This window comes from Petaurus breviceps, unplaced genomic scaffold (assembly GCF_028583685.1).
Source record: "Petaurus breviceps papuanus isolate PSGF00001 unplaced genomic scaffold, PetGlider_PUasm1.0 129, whole genome shotgun sequence".
In the NCBI taxonomy this organism is placed as follows: Eukaryota; Metazoa; Chordata; class Mammalia; order Diprotodontia; family Petauridae; genus Petaurus; species Petaurus breviceps.
Window position 1 is genome coordinate 2,220,837 of NW_027185665.1, and position 6,767 is coordinate 2,227,603.

Here is a 6,767-nt window from a genome sequence, read left to right on the forward strand (position 1 = left end):
TGCTGAATTGTCCAGTTCTGATTAATACATCTAGGGCAGAGAAGGGCATCCTTGAGGGAGCATGAGTCCTACCTAGTTGTGTACTGTGCAAGGAACAAATGCCAGAAATATAGCTGTGTGACTCTGAGCCTGGGAGCAGCAGAAACTCAGCTCTGTCCTTTAGTCCAACATCTAAGTTTGGAATGAATAATCAAAGGGGAGTTAGCAGTTCATTCACGCTGAACCTGTAGTCTCTCAGCAGGCTAAGCCATTGACAGCAATATTCTACTGAAATTCAACCAAGCACAAGCTAACAGAAGCAAATTTGGGTTGCAAACTTGCAGAGCTCAGACTGGGATGGCCATAAACAAACCTCTCCAGATCACACCCATCTGGGAGCTATGAAAACATGCAACTTTAGCAGTGAAAGCACAGAACCCAACATTATCGGGCTAAAAAGTCTAAAGTCAGTAAGTGAGCTTTAAAATCTGCAAACAAAAATATAATGATAATAAAGAACTATTATGATGACAGTCAATATTGGAAGGGTTATGGAAAGACAGGCAATACTAATACATTGCTGGTAGAGATGTGAAATAGTACAGTCATTTTGGAAAGCATTTTGGAATCTTGTAAACAGAGCCACTAGAATGTCTGTACTCTTTTAACAAGATAACTCCATTACTAAACTTATAACCCAAGGGAAAAAAGTCCCCATGTACTCCAAAATATTTATGGCAGCACTTTTTGTGATAACTAAAAATTGGAAACAAATTAGATGTCCATCAATTGGAGTTACAAGTTTTTCTTCCTGTCTTTCCCCTATCCCCACCCCAAAATAGCGAGCCTACTGAATACCCCTTCCCCCAATCTGTTCTCTCTTATGTCCTCTCCCATTACCCCCCTAACTTTCTAGTAGGGCAAGATGGATTTCTATACCCCAGTGCCTATATATCTTATTTTCCAGTTGCATGTAAAAAACATTTTTTTTTAAACATTTGTTTTTGAAACTTTAAGTTCCAGATTTTTTCCCTGCCCCCCGACTGGGAAGACAAGCAATTCTACACAGGCCACACATGTGCAGTTACACAAAACCTCTCCATAGTAGTTATATTGTGAAAGACTAACTATATTTCCCTCCATCCTATCCTGCCCACCCACTTATCTGATTTTCTACTTTGACCCTGTCCCTTTTGAAAAGTGTTTGCTTCTAACTACCCTCTCCCCCAATATGCCTCTTATCCCCTTCCCCCCTATTTTCCTCACATACAATTGAGTGTGTATGTTATTCCCTCCTTAAGCCAAATTCAGTGAAAGTAAGGTTCTCCCATTCCCTTTCACCTTCCTGCTCTTCCCTTCCATTGTAACATTTTCCTCTTGCCTCTTTTATTAGTTTTTTTTTTATTAAAGCAATTGGGGTTAAGTAACTTGCCCAAGGTTACATAGCCAGTTTTTTTGTGGGTGGGTGTTAAGTATCTGAGGCCAGAACTAAGCCCGGGTCCTCCCAACTCTGGGGCCAGTGCTCTTATTCACTGCGCCACCTATCTGCCCCTTGCCTCTTTTTTATGAGATAACTTACCCTAGTCTCTCTCTTTCTCCTCCCAATAAATTCCTCTCTCGCCTCTTAATTTTATTTTTTAGATATCATCCCTTCATATTCAACTCATCCTGTATCCTGTCTATGAATACATGTACATACATATGCACACACTCACATATATATATTTATACACACATATACCCTCCTATACATACATGCATGTATGTATACATAGATATATACATATATATTCCCTTCAACTATCCTTATAATGAGAAAAGTCTCATGAGTTACAATTATCGTTTTTCCATGTAGGAATGTAAATATGATTTCTTTTTCCTGTTTACCTTCTCATGCTTCTATTGCTTCTTGTATTTGAAAGTCAGATTTTCTGTTCAGCTCTGGTTTTTGCATCAAGAATGCTTAAAAATCCTCTATTTCATTGAATGACCATATTTTCCCCTGAAGCATTATACTCAGTTTTGCTGGGTAGGTGATTCTTGATTTTAATCCTAGCTCCTTTGACCTCTGGAATATCATATTCCAAGCCCTTCAATCCCTAATGTAGAAGCTGCTAGGCCTTGTGTTATCCTGATTGTATTTCCACAATATTCAAATTGTTTCTTCCTGACTGCTTGCAGTATTTTCTCCTTGACCTGGGAACTGTGGATTTGGCTATAGCATTCCTAGGAGTTTACTTTTGGGGATCTTTTTCAAGAGACTATTGGTGAATTCTTTCCATTTCTATTTTTACCCGCTGGTTCTAGAATATCAGGGCAATTTTGCTTGATAATTTCTTGAAAGATGGTCTCTAGGCTCTTTTTTTGATCATGGCTTTCAGGTAGTACAAAAATTTTTAAATTATCTCTCTTGGATCTATTTTCAGTGGTTTTTCCAATTAGATATTTCACATTGCCTTCTATTTTTTCATTTGTTTTGGATCTGGTTCATAGAATCTTGATTTCTTATAAAGTCATTAGCTTTCATTTGCTCCAATCTAATTTTGAAGGAGTTATTCTCTTCAGTGAGTTTTTGACATTCCTTTTCGATCTGGCGAATTCATCTTTTTAAGGCATTCTTCTCCTCACTGGCTTTTTGGGCTTCTTTTGCCATTTCAGTTAGTCTATTTTGTAAGGTGTTATCTTTTTCAGTATTTTTGGGTCTCCTTTAGCAGGCTGTTGACTCACTTTTCATGATTTTCTTGCAGCATTCTCATTTCTCTTCCCAATTTTTCCTCTACTTCTCTTACTTGATTTTCAAAATCCTTCTTGAGCACCTCCATGGCCTATAACCAATTCGTATTTTTCTTGGAAGCTTTCGATGCAGGAGTTCTGACTTCGTTGTCTTTCTCCCATTCCATGCTTTGATCCATTTTGTTCCCAAAAAAGGATTCTATGGTCTGATTGCGTTTCCTCTGCTTGCTCATCTTGCCAGTCAATTACTTGACTTTCGAGCTCTTAGCCACGGTAGAACTCTGCTTCCATAATGGAAAGGGCTGTGTCCCAAATTGCTGGGGTTTTTGCAAGGTGCCAGAGCTATTAGGAGGGTACCTTCTCCACAGCCCCCACAAGCTCTGGCACACTGGCCACACACCCTAGAACTTCCACCCAAGACTGGGATCCAGATCCAAGTAGGTTAAAGCAAGAGTGATTACCCTTTGAATGGTTGCTTGGTCCCCCTTCAATCTGCAGGCCAGGAGCTCTAGAGGCAGCCACAGGGCTGCACCTTGCCACTTCTCACCCCAGGGGCAGGGGCCAGACCATGCTCTTCTATTCCCCTGTTGCAACAGAGTTCCCCACCAACCTTTTACTTTCTCTTTGGTGTTTATGGGTTGAAAAGTCTGGAAATCACCACAGCTGCTGGTGATTCACTGTCCTGAAGTCTGCTCTGGCCACTGCTGGTTGGGGCCACCCTAGGGCCAGAACTATGAGGCTCTCTCGGGACTGATAAGGCCCCAATCTGGTGCAATAGCCCCTTCTTGTTGGCCTGCCAGGCTACCTTCACTGGGAGATTTGTTTCTCTCTGTCACTTTGTGGGTTCTGTAGCTCTTAAATTTGTTTAGAGTAATTTTTTTACATGTATTGGAAGTGATTGGAGCAGGAGCTCACGCCAAGTTTGTGCTTTTACTCCGCCATCTTGTCTCTACCCACTATAGATTTAAAATTAATTGGAAACTAATTTAATCTTAAAGAATGAGTGGGTCAAAGAATGAATTATAGAAATAAAAATAAAAAATTTCATTAAAGATAATGACAACCATAAAAAAAACATCAAAATTTGTGGATTTAACCAAAGAAATACTTAGGGGGAAATGTATATCTCTAAATATTTATATCAGTAAGAGAAAGCAGATGAATAGATTGGGAATCCAACTTAAAAAACCTGAAAACACACCAAAAAAAAACACTACTGTACTCACTTCTAGCTAATTACACACTGTAAGGGTTATGGGATTTAAAGATCTTCCATGCCCCATTGGACTTGCTGACGTAGCAGGAAGGGGCAGAGCAAGAGGAAGCGGAAGCAAAACTGGAGTTCCTGCGGTGACTGGCGGTGGCAGCGATGGCGGCGGCAGCAGCAGAGGCAGCAGCAGCGGCAGCGCGAAGCCCTTTTTGAGTCAGCCAGAATTTCTGCTAAGGACTCCTGCTGAGGACTGCCAGGGGCCGGAGCTGCTGGGAGCGCGCTTCCGGGACCCTGGGTAGTTGCTGTGAGTGGGGAGAGGAGGACCTTTGCCTGAGGTAGCCTGTTCTGTTTTAAAGGCTTGAAAATGTGGGTGCTTTCTACTTTATCTACCTGTGCCAATGTCATAACTACTCTGATGGCTTTCACTTTCTGGTTCTGGGACTCAGTCTTTTGGTATCTTAATAAATTTTCTAGTTTATTCCCCCATATGGCAAGCATGATGTATTTTGTGATGGATAATTATATCAGCATAAATGTAATCTCCATAGGCATTGTGAATTTGGCATTGCTGATACACACACAAAAATAAAAATCCTGAAAATCAAAGAATAGATTAGCAAAAAGAAAGCATAAAATTCATTGAGTTAATAAAACTAGGAGCTGGTTTTTTTTAATAATAAACCACTAATTTAATTTTTAAAAAGAAAACCAAATTTCTAGTATCAAGAATGAAAAAGGTGAATTCACAACCAATGAAGAAATAAAAGCAATTGTTAGGAGCTATTTCACCCAACATTATGCCCATAAAACTGACAATCTAAATGAATGGAAGGATATTTACATAAATATAAATTGCCTGCATTAACAAACAGGAAGTAGAATTTTAAAAAGAAACTGAATAAGCTATAGATGAACTCCCAAAGAAAAACTCTCTAGGGTTAGATATATTTACAAGCAAATTCTACCAAACAAATAAAAGAAAGAAATCAATTCCATTATCACATAAACTGTTTGAAAAAAAATAAAAAGGAATCCTACCAAATTCTTTCCATGACACAATAGGGTCTTAATACCTAAACCAGGGAAAGTCAAAGCAGAAAAAAAAAATAAACCAATTCCTCTAACAAATGCTGATGTAAAAAAATGTAAATAAAATATTAGTAAGGATATTACAATGGTATACCGCAAACACTATGGCCAGGTTGGATTTTTACCAGGAATGCAGAGCTGGTTCAATATTAGGAAAAACATAAACATAATTGACATATTAATTACAAAAACAACAAAAAATCATCAATAGGTACAGAAAATGTTTTTGACAAAATATAACACCAATTACTGTTTAAAACAACAATGCTGCACAAAAACTAGCCATGTGACCTTGGGCAAGTCACTTAATCCCAATTGCCCTCCAAAAAGCAAAATAAAACAAAAAAACAATGCTAGAAAGCATAGGGATAAATGGAGTTTTTCTTACAATGATAAGTAGTAGATGTCTAAAACCAAGCAGAAGCAAAATACTGAACTGGAGGTGTCTCTCAGAGAGCAGATATCATCTGTCATGAACATTGTAGGGAAGTTCATGAAAACTGTACAGGGAGACAGACCAGGCAAGAAGATGGGCTAAGGAAAAGTATCCATTATCTATTAGCTTCAGGGTATAGCTATTATCTCAACTCTAACAAAACTAGTCTCCTGTGAGTTCTGGAAACAGAAATTTTGTGGAAGGTCCATTTTAGGCATGAGTTTTGAACAGTAAGAAACAACTCAGTCTAAAGTAAGTTCTCAACCTGGAGTCAATGAGTTTGTTTTTTTTTTTTAATTATTTTGATAATTGTACTTCAATATCATTGGTTTCCTTTGTAACCCATTGTATTGTATTTTATACATTTTACAAACATTATTCTGAGAGTCCAGGGGATTCACCAGATTGCCTGGTCCAGGACATGAAAAAAGTTTAAAATCCCTGGTACAAAAAAAGAACTCTTCTAGGAAAAGGCATGGAACTTTACAAACTCAACAAACTGATTTTTGACCCCAGACTCCTTCAATGGGGGTATATGGACCTCCAAAGAGAAAGGACCATAGGGTAGTAAAGTCAAGATCAGTATATACAACAGAAATTTTCCCATCAGGCTTAGGAAAGTTGCTTCAACCAGCCCAGTAAGACAAACACAGAAATTTGAACTATTAACATCTATAAGAAAGTACAGCAGAAAATTGCCAGGGTCAATGTTGTATGTGTAGTACTTCCTTCCTCAGTTGGTAGGCAAATGAGAGGGATGCCTGCATGTCAGAACAGAACTCCTCAGTGCATTCAGATCCAAAGACCACAGAGGCTGTGTCTATCCTGTGAAGGACAGCCTTCATTTCCCCTTACCCTAAAGAAGAAAGGAAAGATGAAAAATATCAAGAAATGAGAGGTGACAAAGCACTGCTAATGGAGAGGATGTGAGGTCCAGCACTGAAGGGATGAGAAACAATGAGAGAAGATGGGGCTTAACACAGCAGAGCTTGTTCTGAAAACTGAGCAACAGCCCAAAAAAAAGGAAGTTCAAGATACTTACAGACTTCTCCAGTTAGAACTGGACGGGTCTGCAGTACAAAAGAGCTAAATTAGCTGTTGGGGCTGTTGTTGCAGGCAAGAGGCTTAAGAGATTTTACTGACATAGAGTATAGTTCCCCCAAATTAAGAAAGAACAAATTAACTGAACTGTCCAGGATATAGAGTGAGCCAGCAGTTTAATATTTAACCTAATATTTAACAAGTCAAGTGGGTATTTAGTTAAATGAGATTGGGTCTAGCTTACCCAGAATTCTTGTCCCCAGGTTCCATCAGTAATGG

The 6,767-nt window shown here is 38.8% G+C and overlaps 1 protein-coding gene across 1 annotated transcript in view; it reads right to left on the minus strand.

Moving 5' to 3' along the window:
- Positions 1 to 705, minus strand: part of LOC138172773 (activated RNA polymerase II transcriptional coactivator p15) — a 216,636-nt gene extending 215,931 nt beyond the window's left edge. The window contains exon 1 of the mRNA XM_069102626.1: positions 689 to 705. The gene's annotated coding sequence lies outside the window, so the exon portion shown is untranslated. The remainder of the gene's footprint in view (positions 1 to 688) is intronic.
- Positions 706 to 6,767: the final 6,062 nt, after the last annotated feature.